This window comes from Melanerpes formicivorus, unplaced genomic scaffold, assembly GCF_026170545.1.
Source record: "Melanerpes formicivorus ecotype bairdi unplaced genomic scaffold, bMelFor1.0.p_v2 SCAF_144, whole genome shotgun sequence".
Taxonomy (NCBI): Eukaryota; Metazoa; Chordata; class Aves; order Piciformes; family Picidae; genus Melanerpes; species Melanerpes formicivorus.
The window spans coordinates 815,590-836,430 of record NW_027142496.1 but is presented as its reverse complement, the minus strand read 5'-3'; positions in this window follow the sequence as shown (position 1 = coordinate 836,430).

The window sequence follows — 20,841 nt, the reverse complement described above, 5'->3', positions numbered from 1 at the left end:
AGTTAGGATGCCAGAGGGACCTGGATGTCATCTGGAGGGACATGAATAAGCTGGAGAACTGGGCCCAGGTGAATCCCACGATGTTCAACAAGGCCAGTCGGGGCAGCCCTCAGTATCAACAGAGGCTGGGAGGTGATGTGATAGAGAGCAGCCCTGCAGAAGAGGACTTGGGGCTACGAGCAGACAAAACCCTCGCTATGAGCCATCAGTGCACACTTGCAGAAAGCCAGTCACATCCTGCACTGCATCAGAGGAATCATGGACAGCAGATGGAGAGAGGTGATTCTGCCCCTCTGCTCTGTGCTGGTGAGACCTCCCTGGAGCACTGCATCCAGCTCTGTGGCCCTCCACACAGGAAGGACTTGGACCTGACGGAGCAGGTCCAGAGGAGGGCACAAAAAGGATCAGAGGACTGGAGCAGCTCTCCTATGAAGACAGGCTGACAGAGTTGGGGTTGTTTAATCTGGAGAAGAGAAGGCTCCAGAGAGACCTTACAGCAGCCTTCTAGTCACAGAATCACAGAATCACAGAATGTTAGGGGCTGGAAGGGACTCTGAGAGACCATCCAGTCCAATCCCGCTGCCAGAGCAGGATCACCTCTACCAGATCACACAGGAGCTCATCCAGGTGGGCTTTGAACATCTCCAGAGAGGGAGACCCCACAGCCCCCCTGGGCAGCCTGCTCCAGGCCTCTGTCACCCTCACAGTGAAAACATTTTCCCTCCTGTTTCCATGGCAGTTCCTCTGCCTCAGCTTCCACCACTGCCCCTTGTCCTGTCCCTGGGCATCCCCCAGCAGAGCCTGGCTCCAGCCTCTCAGCACTCACCCTGCACATCTTTATAAACATTCATGAGGTCACCCTCAGGCTCCTCCAAGCTGAAGAGCCCTCAGCTCCCTCAGGCTCTCCTCCTAAGGAAGATCTTCCACTCCCTTCATCATCTTTGTGGCTCTGTGCTGGACTCTTTCAAGCAGTTCCCTGAGGACCTTCTTGAACTCAGCCTTCCTAGGAGCCTCCCTACCTCCCCTGACAACTGCCTTATATTCCTCCCAAGTGGCCAGTCCCTCCTTCCATGGTCTGGGACTCTCTTCTTCCACCTGAGTTTGCTTAGCAATTCCCTGCTGAACCATGCAGGTCTCCTGGCTTCTTTTCTCAATTTCCTGCTCTTTGCTCTGATCTGGAGCTTGGAAGAGGTCCTTGTATGCTAACCAGCTGTCATGGGCTCCTTTGCTGAGCCCCTTTGTCTGTCTTTAGCCCCTTCTCATGTCCTGAGATTTCCCTTCTGAGACTGCTTGTGTGGAGGCCGCCTGCCAGGCCTGCAAGGAGGGACCTAGCTATCCTTTGCAGCAATGAAGAAAGGTGTGGGCAGAATATACCAACAGAGACAAGGAAGACAGGAAGTGTTAATCCTCACATGTAACTATCTTCAGCCATGATAGATCCCTCCTAGCGTTTGGAATAGACACAGGGCCAAGATATCACTTCCCCTTCACCTCCTAGGGTTTGGTACTCACCACTTTTGCTATCCAGGAGTCTCCACTATCAGGACTGATAGCCTGAGGAAGCATTCCCCTCTGTCCCCATGTGCCCATGAGACACAAAGCTGTTTGTCAGTGATGTGCTGGCTTGAATGCAGATGGCTACTCAGACAATGCTGCCTGAAGCTTTGACTGGGAGGAAATTAGTTGTTTTCTTTTACTGAAGTCTCTGTGAGGCCAAGGGCATGTACCAGCTCTGGGTGAGGGAAGGTCTCATGCCTCTACTAACCTTGTAACAGGGACCCCAAGAACTGTGCATAGTCTCATGATGCCAAGCACAGGTAGTGCAAGTTCAGAGGCGTCAGCAGCCATGCTGTGGCATCACTCTCTCCCAGCCAGCACGCTGCCATGCCACGCCAAAGCTCATCACCCCAGTGCAAAGCAAAGAGGGAGCAGGGGGCCAGTGGAGGTGGAAGTGTTCATCTGCAGGGATAGTGAATGAGGGACAGGAGGGAGAAGCAATGGGGAGGGAGGTGTTTGGGCCTGACAGCTTTCTTGATGCACAAACAGGAGACCTAATGCAGTACTGAAAACATTTTGCTTTTGCAGCTCCAAATAGTTTGTAGCACAAGGGGAAGGCAGAGTTTGCTGGAGAAGAGGCAACTGGCAGCAGACTTGGACTCCCTCTTGTCTCCTCTGATATTGGCCAGAGACTCTTGCAGCAGGCTGAGAGTCACAGAGGCAGAGGCAAACTCCATTCCTGGCTCTAAAGGTGCCACAAACTCCCACGTGAGCCCCAGAAGCACCCAAGGGACAAGCGCTGCCTCTGGACTTGCAGCAGGGTTTCCTGGGCCAAAAAAGCCCTTCTGGCCAAGGACACAGCTTCAAAACAGGGTCATTTGGCTGGGTCAGCCTGGATCACAACCCTGATGGTACAGCTGGGGAAGGCCCAAGCCAGGTCCTTCAGGCTGAAACAGGCTGGTTTGTGTAAAACTAGTTTGGTGTCTGTTCTAGCCGTGTGTGTGGTGCTCTGTGTTTAGTAACAAAACAGTCTACAGGAGATAGGGGAAGCAATCCTGCAGAAGCAGTGAGAGCACAAAAATCCTCTTTGAATAAAAAAGAAAGAACAGATGCAGCTCATTTTCAAGGTCTGTTGAGTGTCCTTGTCCAGGGAAGGACAAAGCACTGAGGGAAATGCCTGCCTGATGAACTGGAGAGAAAACCATACCAGAGGTCAGAAGAGTCTTCAGCTCACAGCTCCTGCGTAGCAAAAACAGGCAGATGAGGTGACTTGTAACTCTGAAGTGAGGCAGGCAGCCTGGTGAGGGAAGAGCTGGGCAAGGCTCTGACGAAGCAGAGGATGGCTCTGGGATAACAGCAGTTCCTGTCAGTGCTTCTGCAGCTGTTTGCAGCGTGCAGGCGAGGGGATGCTGACTGCCCTGGCTGTGGAGGGGCACCCCGCAGGCTTCGCTGGTTTGGCAGACCTGGAATGTGGAGCCAGGAGAGGAGGAGCATCACCTGCCTCTGCCTGCCTCACTCATTGCCCCAGAGCTGCTGCTCCCCTCAAGCTCTTGATGGAGTTTGGATGTGTGCTTCCATTCCTAGGCTGCCTTCTGCAACTGAACCCAGACATGCAGGGTTGAACCTTTGTGTGCAGAGGAGAGGACAGATCCTTCCTCAGGTAAACACTGTAGTAATGTTGTTCCATGGGACCTGTGCCAATCTGGCTGTCCCCTGGGCTTGGCCAAGCACTGGGGTCAGACTGAAAGCCACATTTTGCTATAGAACACTTGCCTTGCAGCGCTTCACCACTGCCACACAGACATTTGGGGATGGTTCAGGTAATGCACACCTTGTGTCCACCCTAGTCCTGCACCTCAAAGCAGTCTGCAGGTTGGAACAACCTCCTTTGCAGGACCCACTGGGAGTTACAGGTATGAGGAAGTGGGCAATGGAACAGAAGAGTAAGGGTTGCCCCCTAGACCTGCACCTCCTCATGGAAAGCTGAGGTGGGTGTGCTTCCCTCCTCCTGTTGCAGCTCTCCCCAGACACCCCACTGGAGGCTGGCTCCCAGCTCTGCAGGCAGCTATCACAGTTAGCACTTCTGGAATACCTGTGAGGCACAGATGTGCAGTCTCAGCACCCAGCCCCTGCAGGAACTTCCCACAGAGCCAGTGGTAATCCAGGCTCTGCTCTCTTGGGGCCCAGCAGGGTGAGATAAAGCTCATGTACCCTGAGTCCTTCAGCTGAACCATTTACTGTGAGTCAGATTATAAAGATGAAACAGGCTCAGGAGGGGGAGAAGACTTCAAACTATGGAAAAAGACTTCCCCACAGGGTTAATTTCAGCTTGGACTCCTTTGTTCCATTTTCTTCTGTTTTCCTTGGAATTTTCTCTTGTTTGGATTATGCTCCTGTGTATAGCTCCCAGGCCAGTTCCTGGTGTCTGAGATGTGCTGAATAATCTGCTCCCCTGGATGGTTTGCAAGGTTTGCAAGCAGAATGCCCGACTGAACCTCGTTTGGAGGAAGAGCTCATGCTCGTGGGGTGACCACACAGCTCTTTAACTGCTCCTGAATCATTACAGCAGTCAAGGGGCTGTAGGAAAAGGAGATTTCAGGCTTACCTGCACAGAGGAAATGACCACCAGGTTGCATGATTCCATGATAGCTCCCTAGGTACACATTCCCTCTTGGAGCAGAAGTGATTTTATCCAGGAAGGATTACTCTACTCTCAGCCTAAAATGTAGCAGAAAAGAGCAAACAATGCAGGGGTAGATGTTCTTTTTTGCTGCTTTTCTTATGCTCCTTTTGGCCTTTAAGGACTTGGATGAGAGGAATTTTTTGTAATGCAATTAATGAGTTTGTATAAATAGTAATTAATTGGCTAGAACTTTGCAAGCCAAACAAAAAATGGGTTAAGCTCATAAACCCCTCAGCAAAATACACAAGGAGTGAATGTGCATCCCATGGCCACTGCCTGCAGCTGGCTGTTTGCTCTCTAAATGTAGTCCCATGGCTGCCTGCAAGATCCCCCCAGAATATTGAGAGATGCTCTGGTGAGGGGAATGGAAGGACAGGAGCTCTTCAGTGACTCCCTCAGGAAGCAGAGGAGCAGGCTGTGTGCAGCTCCATCCTTTCCTCCTCAGGAATGAGCTGGCCCAGCGTGCACAAAGCATTCTTACCTAATGGAGCATTGGAAGCAGGATTGTTGGTTAAAATGCTGGGAAGATCATTTGGGTTTGGCTTTGATCTTTGGTGGGTACTTGAAGAAAGGTTTTCTGCTCCAGCTGCACTGGTTTCTCCAAGCTAGACTAGAATACTCTCTTGCTATAGTGGAATGGAATGGAATGGAATGGAATGGAATGGAATGGAATGGAATGGAATGGAATGGAATGGAATGGAATGGAATGGAATGGAATGGAATGGAATGGAATGGAATGGAATGGAGTGGAATGGAATGGAATGGAATGGAATGGACCAGACCAGGTTGGAAGAGACCTTCAAGATCATCGTGTCCAACCTATCAACTAATCCAACCCACCCAAACAACTAACCCATGGCACCAAGCACCCCATCAAGTCTCCTCCTGAACACCTCCAGTGATGGTGACTCCACCACCTCCCCAGGCAGCCCATTCCAATGGGCAATCACTCTCTCTGTGTAGAACTTCTTCCTAACCTCCAGCCTGAACCTCCCCTGGTGCAGCCTGAGACTGTGTCCTCTTGTTCTGGTGCTGCTTGCCTGGGAGAAGAGACCAACCTCTGCCTGGCTACAATCTTCCTTCAGGTAGTTGTAGAGAGCAAGAAGGTCTCCCCTGAGCCTCCTCTTCTCCAGGCTAAGCAACCCCAGCTCCCTCAGTCTCTCCTCACAGGGCTGTGCTCCAAGCCCCTCACCAACTTTGTTGCCCTTCTCTGGACTCGTCCCAGCAAGTCAACCTCCTTCCTAAACTGAGGAGCCCAGAACTGGACACAGGACTCGAGGTGCAGCCATGTCTCACTTGAGCTGGAGAAGACATGAGCTGGTGGTTCTCTCCATCCCCAACAAGATCTTATGGAAGAGCAAGGCTTTGTGTGGCCTTATCCTACCACCAAGATCAAGACCATCTCAGCAGAGAGCGGATGCAAACAGCAGATGTCTGTATGTGCTCCACAGAATCTCATCCTGATGCCTCCAGCACAGGGGTTCTTGGCACAGGGTGGTGTTTTGCTCCTCTCCTGCTGTCTCCTGCTCTTCTTCACTACCTCTGTCCCTGTGAGTAATATTTGTCATAAAACACAGCTGTAATAAAAGTCAGGGCAAAGTCTGTAGGCAGAGATACTATCTCTTACTGGCCAAACAAGTGTAGTTTAAAGCAGCAGAGAAGCTTTCAGGTAGGCAAGCTGCTTTTCAGGGCTGGAATACAAGCAGCAAGTTTCAAAACTGAATATGGATTGTGAGCTGTTGTGGGAAGTGTAGCCAGGTGCTGAGCAGAGCCCTGGAGAGGAGGTTCTGGCTACCTGTAGAGTAAGTGTAATTTTGTCAGGGAGAGAGAGGAGCTGTGTCTGAGCAACCTGATCTAGGTGTCCCTGCCATGGGCAGGGACAGGGGTTGGTTTGCCAGGAAGGGGTTGGTCTCTTTTCCCAGGCAACCAGCACCAGAACAAGGGGACACAGTCTCAAGCTGTGCCAAGGGAAGTTTAGGCTGGAGGTGAGGAGAAAGTTCTTCACCAAGAGAGTAATTGGCCATTGGAATGTGCTGCCCAGGGAGGTGGTGGAGTCCCCACCCCTGGAGGTGTTCAAGAGGGGATTGGATGTGGCACTTGGTGCCATGGTCTAGTCATGAGGTCTGTGGTGACAGGTTGGACTTGATGATCCTCAAGGTCTCTTCCAACCTTAGTGAATGTGGTCTGTGTGGGGTTGGATCTAAATGACCCTTGAGGTCCCTTCCAACCCTCACAATTCTATGATCCTACAACCCTGTGGTCTATAGCTGCTAGAACAGGGACATTGCAGTGAGGAGAGCAGGGTTATGAGAGGTGGTAACTCCAGTATCTCCACCAAACCCATGGCATCTGATATCCAGTGGAGTGATGAACCTCTGTTGCCAGGCTTAGCAGGAAGTGAGGTTTGAGGTCAGCATGAGTCTGCTGTGAATGAAGAACAGAGATCCAGAAACAATAGAGAGCAGTAGCAGGAGCTTGTGCCGAAAAGGAAAGCAGAATTACATGGGTTTTAATCAGCTCTGTCTGGGAGTTCCTTATGGCAGGGACATTTGCTGAAACACATCCCCTCCCTTAAAGAGAGCTGTGTTGAAGGCACTGTTGCACCTCCAAGGGACAGCAGTGATGCCAGAATTTCTCTTTTTGGAGCGGAACAACACCAAACAACAAACAAACAAGAAGGGAAAGGGGAAAAAGAAAGAGATTACACTGGGGAGGAGACCAAACAAAGAAGAGGAAAATAATGCTTCTATTCATCTGATTTGGGGGGGACAGAAAAGATGAAGATACTCTGGGTTTCTGGGAATTAGAACATCTGAGAAGTCCTTAATGAACAATAGCAAAGTTGCTTTGAAATGAAGATCACATTTTGTCTCGAGGAGGCTGAAGAGGGATGCTGAAAAACAGCTCCCATCAAACCCCCAGCATTTGCTGGAGGAAAGGGTTGCCCTCACAGAATCAGCATTCCCAGCTGTGAGATGCTTGACTGCAGAAGCAGGTTAACTCACCAGTGCTGAATCTCAGCCTCCCGAGGGGCAGTGGCAGGCGGGCAGGGGTGATGGTACTGAGCACGCTGCTCTCGGGTGCTGCTGCCAGCTGTCTCTGGCACTGGGGCACTGTGCAGTTACAAATACAGAAGTGCCTGCAGCCCACCCTGACCACCACTGGCTCTGCTGGAGTGCCAGGTGCCCTGAGCTGCTGGTTTCATAGAATGGTTTGGGTTGGAAGGGACCTTCAAGGTCACCTGGTTCAAACCCCCTTGCCTTGGAAAAGGACAAATCCCACTAGCCCAGGATGCTCAAGGTCTTGTCCAGCTTGGCCTTGAACACCCCTGGGGAGGGGGCATCCACAACCTGTTCCAGTGTCTCACCACCCTCCCTGTAAAGAATTTCCTCCTAATATCCAATCTGAATCTGCCCTCCTCAGGCTTTTTGATGGCAGAATTCTGGGGTTTTGTTAAAACATGATTCAAAACTCATTTGTACATCATCATCTCTTCCCACCTCCCTCCACCACGTCCAACATTCCAACTGCATTTGCCTTCCATTCAAATCTCCTTCCTTTGACTTTCCTCTCCCAGCCTTCCAGCATTATACAGCAGGCAAAATGCTACAAGGCTGGAAACTGATGCATTTTACACATCCATGAGCCTACCCTGAGGAAAACCACATCAAATATCTACTGACATGACACATCTAGGAGAGAAGAAGGCCACCAACTCAGAAGCACAGACAAGCATGACAAAGCTGTGTGGCCAGGTTAAACTGTCTGTGTGCTTGGTGTGGGGAAAAGCAAGGTGCAGCCTAGAGATGGCTTACGCCCCAGCCACAGCCCTCTGCTGCTCCCAACACTCACTGTGGCTCAGCAGGATGTGCAGCCCCAAGAGGAGACTGCTTGTGCCTGGAGCAGGCAGAAGTAAAACTGAAGCAAGGCTTCACCTAGCAGGTAGCATGTGCAGGGCAATCAGGTGGTCATGCCCTGTCAGGTGGGTTCATGAAGGACAGGCCTGGCTTGATGAGCCTGGTCTCCCACAACAAGGTGACCTGCTTAGTGCTGTGGATGCTGTTTAGCTGAACTTCAGTAAAGGAACTGACACTGTCTCCCACAGCATCCTCCTGAAGAAACTGGCTGCTCATGGTGTAAGTGAGTGGATGCTTCCTGGGTAACAAGCTGGCCCAAAGGCTGGTGGTGAGTGGAGTTAATTCCAGGTGGCAGCTGGTCACAAGCAGGGAGCTGTACAGCCTGGTTCAATGGACCAGAGGCAATTGTATGAGGCTCAGCAAGGCTAGGTGCTGGGGGTCCTGCACTTGGGTCATAACAATCCCAATGCTACAGGCTTGAGGAAGAGTAGCTGGAGAGCTGCCCATCAGAGATATTGATTGACAGCTGTCTGAATATGAGCCAACAGTGTGCTCAGGTGGCCAAGGAGGCCAAGAGCATGCTGGCCTGCATCAGGAGTAGTGTGACAAATAGGCTCAAGGACCTGACTGTCCCCCTGTCTCAGCACTGGTGAGGTCACATCTAGAATACTGTGTTTGGCTTTGGGCCCCTGGGGTAGGTCCAGAGAAGGGCAATGAAACTGGTCAAGGGTGAGGAGAATGGGTCTCATGAGGGGTGGCTGAAGGAGCTAGGGTAGTTTAATGTGGAGAAAAGGAGGCTCAGGAAGACCTTCTCACTCTCTACAACTACTTGAAAAGAAGTCATAGCAAGGTGGATGTCAGTCTCTTCTCCTTAGTAACAAGTGATAGAACAGGAGGAAATGGCCTCAAGTTGCAGCAGGGGAGGTTTAGGTTGGATATTAGAGCAAACATCTTCACTGAGAGGGTTACCAAACTCTAGAATAGGCTCCTCAGGGAGGTGGCTGAATCCCCATCCCTGAAGGTGTTTAAAAGATGCACAAATGTGGTGCTGAGGGGAATGGGTTAGCACCAGACTGGGTAGACTTAGGCAGTGGTTGGACTTGATGATGCTGAAGGTCATTTCCAGCTGAAAGAGTTCTATGATTCCATGAAGGCTCCAGAGAAGTGAGCTGGGGCGATGGCAATAGCTAATCAGAGACCTTTGCTCCAGCTGTTAGGGTGAAGCCCAGTTTGGTGCAGTTGTTTTTCACAAGGGGCCATTCTATATTTAGCCTCTCAAAATGTATTGGTTAATTAATGGCCAATACAAACAAGTGATAACTGTGGCTGGGCTGAAGTGCTTGGCCCAGCCATGGTTATCACTTGTTTATACTTCAGCAGCTAAGTGGTTTTCAAGCTGCTGTCCACATGTTCTTGCTAATTAGGGTAACTGAATCACCTGTTGTGGCTGAATGGTTTGATCAGCAGAGCCTCCCAGGCATTCCTCAATTTCTGGGAATTCATTGACTGTTTTTAAGGCTTACAGGAATGTGTTTTCCAGTAGGCTGCTCCTGCCCTGGACTTTTTAGTCGTACAGTGGTTGCTCTTAATGAAGTGTAATCAGTCACTCAAGTCATGGAGGATTTGTCCCATCCCTTCTTTAGAAAGCTGGCACTTGGCTAGGAACTGCACAGGTACATACTTGGTGGGAATAATACTTATCTGAAATGACAACATTTGAAGACAGAATCTGTCAGACTCTGGGAGGTCACGAGCAGGAGCCACTTCTGACATCACTAAGCCATAAAATACCAAGAGCAAACTTGTTTCAGTTCCTTTCTTTGTCATTCTTCTCCCAGCACTCCTGCTGCCATCTGGAGATGTGACCCTCAGCTGCTCGTTCTCTGTCTTGACATTTCCATTTGTGGTTTTGGTTTGAGATATGAAAGAAAAGGGAGGAGGACACCAGTGAACCAACTTGCACCATGTCCTGAAAGAGGAACTCGTGAGGAGCACAATCAAGGACAGCTTCAGTCCCCTGGTAATGGCCACATGGGATATGAGAAGCTGTATCTAAGGAAGTGCCTTCATATTTCCCCCCTCTCACTGAGGACCTGTGGATTGCACTAGCAGAAAAGGGTGCTGAGCTGCAGGGAGCTTTGCTTCAGGTGTGCATGGATGCTCTTATGGTTCAAACCTGCTTTGAGGCTTACAAACAGCCCATGAGTTACTGAACAGTCACCACTGAGCCGCTCTGCTGGTGGTGTGTTTCTCACCATCATCACAGCTGAGTGAAGCCCTTCTGCAGCATCACAGCTGGCTGATCCCCTCTGCATCGATGAGCTCCTATGGAGCTCTTCTCCTCCACTTGTGCTTTGTTAGGAATCCATACTTGTGAGAGTCTCTTCTGTTTGGTGTGGGTTCTTTCAAGTTTGAGCAAAAGCAGCTAGAAAGGACAATGGGAAGGGGAAGAGAGAGAATTGGGTAGAAAGACTGCTTTCAAGCAAGGATATTGTCAAATCCACAGGGAAGAAAAGGATCCCAAGCTAGCTGGCACTGGATTGCCTTTTCCCCTGATAGATAAAGGCAAAGAAGTGACAAAACAAAATGCCAAACTAGACCTTGAAACGTTGGCAAATGTCCCTAATTAAGGTTATTTCCCTGCTGGGTTTCACTGGATGTAGGCTGCTGCCTGTTCTTAGTTTTTCCATGCCACACTTTGAGGGGGATGTAAAATAAGCATGCAGTAGATGCATGTGTCTCTAGTGACAGCTGGAGCAGTGCTGGACCCGAAATAGAGGCAACCAGCACTGGGAGAGCCTCTCTAAGCTACTAGTAATCCACCTGGCAGCCTTAGTGCTGCCTGGCACTTGCTGGTACTCATTTAGGGCTGGGGAGATGGTTAGGTCAAGAGAGCAACACTGGTTTTGAGCCCAAGCTTTGAGGGGTATGAGTGCAGTAATACTCCTTCCACATTCAGGAGTCAATGATGCTATTTCTCAGAGTAACCCTAGAAATGCTTTGTCACTGCCTGTCTCGAGCCAGCAGACATCCACCACAGACCTCTGGGTCCCAGGCTGCCTTGGTGCTCGGTCAGACACGCTGCAGCCTTGTGGACATCCTTACACAAGTTCATTGCATTGCTATTTTACACAGCTGATACAAAATATCTATGCTCCAAAGGCCCTTAGGGAAGGCCATACCCTCTCCTCTCCTCGCTGGCCATGGTGAATCGTTCACAACTCCCTGTCTGGCAGCAGCTTGTAAGGTTACATTCGCACAGCCCAGCTCTGTGACTCTGGAGTGGTGAATTTAACCTTTTTAGCCCTTTTTCGAGGATCCTCAGGTGAAATCATTGGTAGGGTAATAGATGACTCGAAAAAAGCAGCACAAAGTGGTTCCAAGATAGATTGGCAGAGCTCACTGAAGTTTTCACCTGGTCTTTACACAACACAACGCAAGCATCAGCATGGCACTGAGGCGGTGTGTGCAGAGAGCAGCAGCCGCGACGCTCGGCTGCTCCACTGCCTGCTCTCCCCCTGAACAGTTCCCGGGGTTAGCCTCAGTTTTGGGTCCTTGTCTCATGTTCTCCATCTAACATAGCATCTGATTCTGTGTGGTCCTGACCTCTCTCAACTCGGACTCAGACCCAGAGATCAGAGTGATAAGGCACAGCTGAGCTGACGTGCCCTGGGAGAGCAGGGCGGAAAGAAACGCGAGCTCCCTTCCGAGCAGGCTCGCTTGCCCTGTGCTGCTGAGGGCGAAAGGCAAGAGGCAGTATGCACTCACTCACTTGGACTGAGCTCAAGTGTCTGTGCTGGGAAAGAAACACACAGCACTGCTGAAAGGTGCAAGACTGCCCTATTCCCGCAACAGCTGGTCCAGGCCAGCCAAACCGGGAACCTCGCCGTGCGGTGCAGTGAATGATCTGTCTAGCTAAACGAAATCTTCCTGCCCTCAGGTGTGCTGCCCTCCTTAATCCTGCTCTAAAATACACCTTTCTGCCACCACCTGCAAGTGTGGAGAGGAGCCACAGGAAACGAGGGAACCTCTCTAGGATGCAGTTGCCAGCGCTCAGGATGAGTCAAGTTTACTTCTCCAGGGAAACTTGGCAGTGCAGTTGAAGAGACCGTCCCTGCTTTCAGGTCTCTGAGGCACCTCTCTACTGCCATGGCATTGTCTTCTGCTGTCAGAGCATGGGAAGAACTGGGTTTATTTCTCAGCAAATTTGGCCATCATCTACTTGCACTGTGAGGGCCTCACATGCAGATGACCCTTCCTGCTTTCTGGCTGTAACACAAATGGAGTCTCTAAGCCTCTGAGTTTGTGCTGCTGAAATCTTCATTTTGTTTTAGCAACTTGCAGGGACTATTGTGGTTTCTGCTATGAGGAGCCTGAGGCAGATCTCTTCGTGCTTCCTTCAAGTCCAAGTGGCTTACCACAGCTGCTGGCAGTGGTACCAAATGGCCACAGCTTCCCTCCCAGCCCTCCATTTCTCAGTGACGTCTGCAAACGGAAAGAATGAACGGCCAAGCTGCTTTTAGAGCGCAGATGTCTGCAAAACAGCCCAGCCAGGCACCTCCTGGGCAAAGGAGGAGGCAAAGCCTGCAGGGGAGGCTGAGGTGCTCTGGTTCTGCCACGCTCACCCCACTCCATTCCTAGGTTGGTGCAGCAGTTCTCCATGGGTGAATCTTTATGTGAGATGAGCCAGGCTGTGTCCAGGAGCCAGAGGATGGGAAGGGAGGGTCTCACTTGCCCTCAGTTTACTGCCATCCAGCTGACTCCAGAGCACCTGCTGCACCCTGCACTGAAGGTAACTGTCTGTGGCCTGGGTTGTGCAAACCCTCATCACACACAGGGCATGGAAGCCTCCAGGGCCACTCCAGCCCTGGATTGCTCAGGCAACACTGGCTCTGATTTAGCCAGCATGAGAAAGATACAGGAGGTCTAAACAGAAGGAAACTTCTGGATGCTTTCCCCCTCCCCAGTTTATTTCCTGCTTCATGGCAGGGGTTTAGGCCTGAGATGAGGAGTGGCAGTCCCACCCAGACCCTCCCTCAGGGTTTGGCTCAGGTGGGAAGCTGATTTGCACAGGACACCATCAGCTGGATTGTTTGAGGGGTTTTTAATGTTTTTATTTTCCTGTTCAAAGAACAACCCCCTGGAAGGTGGTTTGCACCTTTGTACCTGATGCAACAAATGTCTCTCCATTTTCTGGGACTGCAGGAGTTCAAGATGAGGTCAACAAGAGAAAAAGAGGAAACAAATACAAAAGGACTCAGAGGCAAAGTGAGCAGAACCAAGCTCAAGAGGTGGATAGAGACAGGCTTCCCATGCTGCCACAGAGTACAAAGGGATCAGAGTATTGTGTGTCAACGTGCTTCACACAGGTCCATGCAGGTCATAAGTTTCCCTAACTCAACAGTATCTAAGAGGAAACACTCTCAGGCACAGAGTCCTGCTGTGTGGAGCTGTCTTGAAGGGAGCCATCTGTAAAGTTGATCAAAAAAAGAGAAAAAGAGCAAAAACCATAGTCTCATAGTATCACAGTATCAGTCAGGGCTGGAAGGGACCACAAGGATCATCCAGTTCCAACCCCCCTGCCATGGGCAGGGACACCCCACACTACATCAGCCTGGCCAGAGCCTCAGCCAGCCTGGCCTTAAACACCTCCAGGGACAGGGCCCCAACCACCTCCCTGCACAACCCATTCCAGGCCTTCACCACTCTCATGGGGAAGAACTTCCTCCTCACATCCAGCCTGAATCTCCCCACCTCCAGCTTCTTTCCATTCCCCCTAGTCCTATCACTACCTGAGATCCTGAGCAGTCCCTCCCCAGCCTTCCTGTAGCCCCCTTCAGATCCTGGAAGGCCACAATGAGGTCACCTCAGAGCCTTCTCTTCTCCAGACTGAACAGCCCCCCAAAAAATGTCCCTCCAAGCTGTAGCAAATGCAAACACTTCTGCCTGGGGTGGGTCAGAGGGCACAGCAAGCCCACCTCTGGCTCTACAACACTCATCTCCTCAGCAGACTGCATGCCCAGTGTGCTCAGTACTGAACTCCTCCTTTTCTTCGGGACAGCCTGTACAGCAAATGCTTGTTCACCTCTAAATGTCCTGGGCAGTTGATTGGCAAAAGAAGGCCGTGTGAAAAGCATGGTTCCTGCTCTGGAACACCTATGAAGGCTGAAAGTCTCCATCGTGCAGAGGCAGCTCCTGCTGGCCTGAGCCACACACTGCAGAAGCAGGCTGTGTCCCAGGGCTGGAATGGTGGCTGAGGAAGCAGGGGCAGGAGCAAAGACAAAATAAAGACATGAAGGTCATGAAGCCGAAGCAGACAAACAAAACCTTTCTATTCCGTGCAAGTGTGGGTTTGGCACACTGCCACAAAGCCTGTGAACCTCTTGAGCCCTGCAGGGAAGCAGTGCTCCCCAGATTTGCTGCTGGCTATGGGGTGTATGCATGCTGGTGGTTGTGAAACACACCAAGCCTGCCTGCTGCGCGGGGAGGAGCACCCAGAGCTCCTGTGCTTTGCTGCCATCCGATCCTTGCCAACCCTGACCCTTGTGAGGTGCAGAGGTGCAGTCTGGCATGGATGGCTGTGCAGCTCTTTCATTTCCTACCCTCCCTTTGGACATGGCTGCTCAGGGAGAGACAGAATCACACAATCAAGATTGGAAAAGACCTTTGAGATCATCGAGCCCAGCCTATCACCCAACACCATCTGATCAACTACCCCATGGCACCAAGGGCCTCAGCCAGATCTTCCCCTACTCAAATTTGGATCTGCTGCCTGTGTCCTAGGACCAGAGAACCACTCATGGCAGAGCAGTGCAGCTCTCCTGCTGGAAGAACTCTCTTCTCTTTACTGTTCTTTGTGCCTGCAGAACCAAGGGTTTCCATCTCACACTCCTATCAGCTCCCAGCTCACACAGGAGGCCACAGGGCTCGCTGTGGCAGGGACTGCTCCTGCTTAGCTGTAGGAGAGTTCAGCTCTGCCAGCTAAACTCATTGGCTGCTCTTCAGCCCAGCAGTGTCCTGGCTTCACACAGCCTGCTCTCAGAAGCAAGCCCCCCACACACACACACACACAGATGGGTGGGAGAACAACCCCCAAAAGCCCCTCTGGGCTGAGACCAAGAGTCTGCTGAGATGGTAATGCTGTACAATTGCCTGAGCAGAAAGGGGGTGGGGATTTTTGCTTATTGACCTTAATGCTGGCCTGTCAAAATCATGTGTGGGTCTGTCAATAGATTATCTGACATCCCAGAGGAGTGGAGCATCCTGACAGGAGCCACACCGAGCAGCTAGCAGTCACTGAAGTCAATCACTCCTAGTTTAATGTTATTGTAACCTCCATTCTTCCTCAACAGCACAGCTTTCACACTCTGCCCCTTTGCCACCCCACCCACCCCATTCCCCCCTTTTCCCCTCAAACCCACAGCACCTGGGCTCTGCTGGAGCCTCCTCCCACCCCAGGTGTGGCCACTTGGCCCTCCCCACCCACTCCCCTATTTAATCCCCACCAGGAGGGGCGGCAGCCCTAAGCTGAGCCCTTCGGGGCTGAGGATCCTCCTCTCATCTCAGGTTAGTGCCTATGGTGCACACTGGGTGATGGTGGTGGTGACAAAAGGCCGGGGGGCCTGGTGGCCCCCCGGTTGTTAGGGCTAGGACTGATGACTCCTCCAATACCATCCATGGATGCTGGCTGGGGCTCCTCACTGGGGCTGAGCTCCTCTGGGTGCTGACTTGGCTGGTGAGGGTCTTGCCCCAGGCTCTGGGGTGGCTGCAGGAATGGGGGTGGTGGAGCAGGAGCTGCTCAGGCAGGGGGAGGATGGGGTTAGAGGGAGCAGGAACTGCCTTGGGCAGATGAAGGGGGGTGGGGGAGGGAGGCAGGGGGGCTAAGCTAGATGACCTTCAGAGGCCATTTCCAGCTCTGGTGATTCTATGCTGCAGTTCCAACTCCCTTGCCATGGGCAGGGACACCTTCCACCAGACCAAGTCAGCATCTTGAAGGGCTTTTTTGTTTTCATTGTACATAGAAACCAAAGCATAGCACAGTGTCTGTGGTGAACTGATGGGGGTTGGGCTGGAAGCTGCCTTGTTTGGAAAGCAAGGTCTTCTCTGTGTGGACAGAAGAAACTAAATGATTCCATGAAATTCATGAGTGAGCAAAAGTTGTTGGTGTAAGAACCTCTGCAAATCCCACCACATCTGGGGAAAGGGGTTGGCTGTTGCAGTGCTATTGCTCAGCAAATTCAGTCTCTGTCTGAAGTGTAGGGAGGGGAAATACTGAAGCAAGCTCCTAACTCCAAGAGAAGAGAAGTTGTCTTACCCATCCACTATATTATGTCTTTCTCCTCTCACATCTTCACTGGGGAGAGCCACAGAATCAACAGGCTGGAAAAGACCTCAGAGACCATCAAGTCCAACCTATTACCTAATCCCTAACACCTCCTGACAACTAAACCATGGCTCCAAGTGCCTCATCCAATCCCCTCTTGAACACCTCCAGGGATGGTGACTCCACCTCCCTGGGCAGCACATTCCCATGGCCAGTTACTCTGTCTGGGAAGAACTTTCTCTTCACCTTGAGCCTAAACCTCCCCTGGCACAGGTGAGACTGTGTCCTCTTGTTCTGGTGCTGCTTGCCTGGGAGAAGAGGCCAACCCCCACCTGTCTACAGCCTCCCTTCAGGGAGTTGGAGAGAGCAAGAAGGTCTCCCCTGAGCCTCCTCTTCTCCAGGCTAAGCAACCCCAGCTCCCTCAGCCTCTCCTCACAGGGCTGTGCTCCAGACCCCTCTCCAGCTTTCCTGCCCTTCTCTGGACACCTTCAAGTGTCTCAATGTCCTTTTTAAATTGAGGAGCCCAGAACTGGACACAGGACTCGAGGTGTGGCCTGAGCAGTGCAGTGTCCAGGGGCAGAATGACCTCCCTGCTCCTGCTGGCCACACTCTTCCTGATGCAGGCCAGGATGCCATTGGCCCTCTTGGCTGCCTGGGCACACTGCAGGCTCATGTTCAGCCTACCATCAACCAGCACCCCCAGGTCCCTCTCTGCCTGGCTGCTCTCAGCCACTCTGACTCCATCCTGTAGCGCTGCCTGGGGTTGTTGTGGCCAATGTGCAGCACCTGGCACTTGGACTCATTGAATGCCATCCTGTTGGTCTCTGCCCTCTAACAGCAGCAGCCCTTCCCTGTGGGCTGTCTGCAGTGTGCCAGGCTATGACCATTGCTGCTGATCTGCAGTGTGCTTTGCTCTTTCTTCTAGCACTTGCTCCCAGCACTGCTGTCTGTGCAGCAGAAGCACCACAGGAGCAGACCCTGTGAGGCTTTGCCCCAGCCCAGGAGCCGACGGCCTCCTGCTCAGCGCACTGCCGTAACCTCAGCCTTCCTCTGTGCTTTGGCTTGCAGACAGCTCCCGTGGCTTGACCCAGAGCTCCAGCCTGTGAGCAGAGTGTGTAGCACTTGGTAGTCTGTGGCTCCTTGCAAAGCACTGCTTCATCTGCATGCCTGGGATCAGTGGTGCTCATTGGAACAAGAGGAGCAGCAGGATGAGTGAACCTGTGAGTACGGCTTTTTACTCCGACGCTTGGTGGATATACTGCAACAAAAGCATCCTCAACTGCCAAACACCCTGAACTCTTACTGTGCCTCAGAAAGAGGAAGTGTGTGAGATAACAATGTCTGCCCCTCAGCCCACAATGCTCAGATTTCAGGGGCAAAAGAGATCTCCCTGTAGAACAAACCCCATGGCCGAAGAGTGACTTTGCTGCTGTCTTTCTTCTTTCTTTATACTCCAGTGTATGTCACAAGCTCCAGCCACAGGGGGATCTCTGTGATGCCAGGCAGTGTGAGAGCACAGACTGGAAAAGAGCCTTAGCCACAGATTTCTACCTGAAAATGCTGCTGATATGGATCTCTGACACTGTGCCTGTTGCAGGCTCAAGGGTGCCAGCAGCAGGAGGGATCTCACCCTTTCAAACAGTGCACTGCCAAGTAGAGGCTTTTGTTCATGATGCCATGAACCCTCCTCTATCCCACCTCTCCCAGCAAGGGGCATGCTCCTACACTCACACCATCCAACACCATCTTGCTCCCCAGAAACGTGGGCAAGAGATCCCCCTCTTGCCCCCTGGGCACAGAGGCTATCTGCATACCCGGGGTGGATGTCCCGAGGACCCTGTCTCCCCGAGGCTCTGTGTGCAAGGCACAAGTGCCATCAAAAGTGTAAGGCATGCCTCTGTATCCAGTCTGTCAGGCTGCTTGGCCCGGGGTGCACTTTTGCAGCATTAAAGCCATAAGAGGCTTAAAATGATAAAGCAGGAGGATAGGATTTAAGTACATCTGAGCCTTTGGCTAGGCTCAAGCTGTGTGCAAGGCAGCGACAGCCTGTGCAGGCACGTGATCCTATCTCTCTTGCCCTCATTATTGTAACCTTTTTCATGCTGATAATGTTGTAATAGGTGTAATGTGAATAAACAGAAATAAACATCACTGCACCAGAGAAGAAATCCTCTGCGTTCTTGTACCCATGGCATCTCTTAGCACCTCTCCTGAGACATGCTCCTGTACACCAGGGCACACTTTGTGGTGCTGCCTACGAGCTCCTCACAAGGAATGCCTGTAGCTTACAAGCAGTCCCACAAGGTGGGAACTGTCCTGGGTTTGCAGTTGGGACACAGAGGGCTCCTCAGGTTAGGAAGGAGGTTGACTTGCTGGAGCATGTCCAGAGAAGGGCAACAAAGCTGGGGAGGGGCTTGGAACACAGCCCTGTGAGGAGAGGCTGAGGGAGCCATGCTGAGCCATGGCTTGGGGGGCTTCCACCTTAATGGAAATCCATTTGAGCACCCCCTGTGCCCTGCAGGAGACAGCCATGCCTGTCACTGTGGCTGGGAATCCCGAAGCAGTCTCCTCCAGGAGCTCTGCAGGATGAGTGTTGGGTGCTAAACCACAGTGCTGCCTTGGAAATAGGTGCAGGACAGACCTTGGGACCAAACTCCTCAGGGGCATGCGAGCTCCTTTGGTCTGTTCCCTGACCTCTGCTGCTTGTCTGAAGAGTGTGCTTCCCAACAGCAGCTCTGAAGAGAAAGGGCTCTCTGAAGTCGAGTGAATGGCTTCAGGATGCTGTCTGTTTACATCAGCTGGGGAGGGTGGGCTTCAGCCATGGAAATATTGCTAATGGGAGAAGCCAGAGCACAGGAACTCCACCTCTCTGCCTTCTGTGGCCTGAAGGCCCGGAGGAAATGGGGTTGTTTTCTTAACTTGCTCTCTGAGTGAGTGTGTTTGCTCCCATTTACTTCTCTGGTCTCTTAAATGATCAGAGCAGGCACTCTCAAAACCACAAAGAGCAGGTCCCCACTTTGCCAGGCTGTTGTCATCTCGAGCACTGGTTCCTATCTATTTATTAAGGTACATCCTCTTAATAAGAACAGCCCAGGAATCAGTCTTTGTTTGCTGATTATGCATTCAGGTATGCCAGAGCCACAGGGCTCATTTGCTATAATTGAAGCTGATGATGAGTACAGGTTTTCTGCTAACAGAAAGAGAGAAAACAGCAGGATTGTATGGGGCAGCATTCATGCAGAGATGAAGCAGGGATTGTGTCATTGCTTTGGAGGGCAGGCTTGCTCTTAAGCTGCAGTCTAAAGCAAGGTACATTGATTTACAGGAAATTGCTCACTCACACACATATTAGACATTTACCAACCTTACTTCAGGAGCCCCTGAGTACTGCTGAGCCTTTGTGGCTTCAGCCAAGTGTGTCATCAGTGGCATTAGTGTCTGTTTGTAAACATTTTTTTCCTGATCCTGGTAGTCAAAGTTCAGGAAAATATTTGTCTTTGGTCTCTGCAAATGAACATCTTGAAGCCCAGCAGCACTGCTCTCTTCAAAGGGAGCTGAAGGGAGCCCATCCTGTTTCCTAGAAGACCCTGAGAGGAGCAGGAGAGCCAGTGTGGCTTTCCAGAGAAGCAGCATCCTGCGCCTTGGTTTCCTCTTGATGTCCCCTGGCATCCTGGGAGCTCTGACAAATGCTTTCTCTATCTCCTGGCTTACTTGTGGAAGAGTTATATTTGTATGACTTGAAAGAATGCACTCACAAACAAGATGCCTTCCTATAATTTAAGGCAGAAAATCTGGCCTTGGGCAGCCCCCACCCCAGAGCTGGCCCTGAGACCTTGTCCATGCAAGATTCTGGCCCCATCCAAAGGCCCTGGTGCAGCAAATGGCTCCAGCACGTGCTGCTGCAGTGCAGATGTGCTGAAGAGGTGCTGGAGTGCAAGCCTACATCTCACTCACCCTCCCATGTGTGAAACTGCAGGGAACAATCTGCCTTTTGTCTCTCCTGTGCAGGGAGGGAGAAGGCTTCACGAGCAGGTGGTGTGCCCTGTTGCATCTCAGCAGAGAGCACATGATAGCAGGACTTGGCACCGAGGCGAAGCGCAAGCGGAGAGCATGTGTGCAGCTCGCTCTTACTCCAGAGCAAACATGAGGAAATGAATAATCTGGATAATGAGGGACGAGAGGACAGAGCACAGGCCGCAGTGATACATGCTCCCTCTGCTCAGAGGCAGCTGCCAGGGCTGCAGTGCTTCCTCGAGAGCTGGCCACCCTCCATCCCTCTCAAACACTCATTTGCTCCGCAGGCTGTGAAAGGCTCTCGAAGGGGAGGCTTGTCACACGGGGGGCAGGATGTTGATTTATTTGCCCTGCTGAGTTTTCACACCTGATTCTTACCCTCTTGTTCTGTGGACCCCTTCCAACCTCCAGAGGGGCAAAGCTGCTCCCCACTCATCCCTCCTGTGCCATCCTCAACATATTTGACA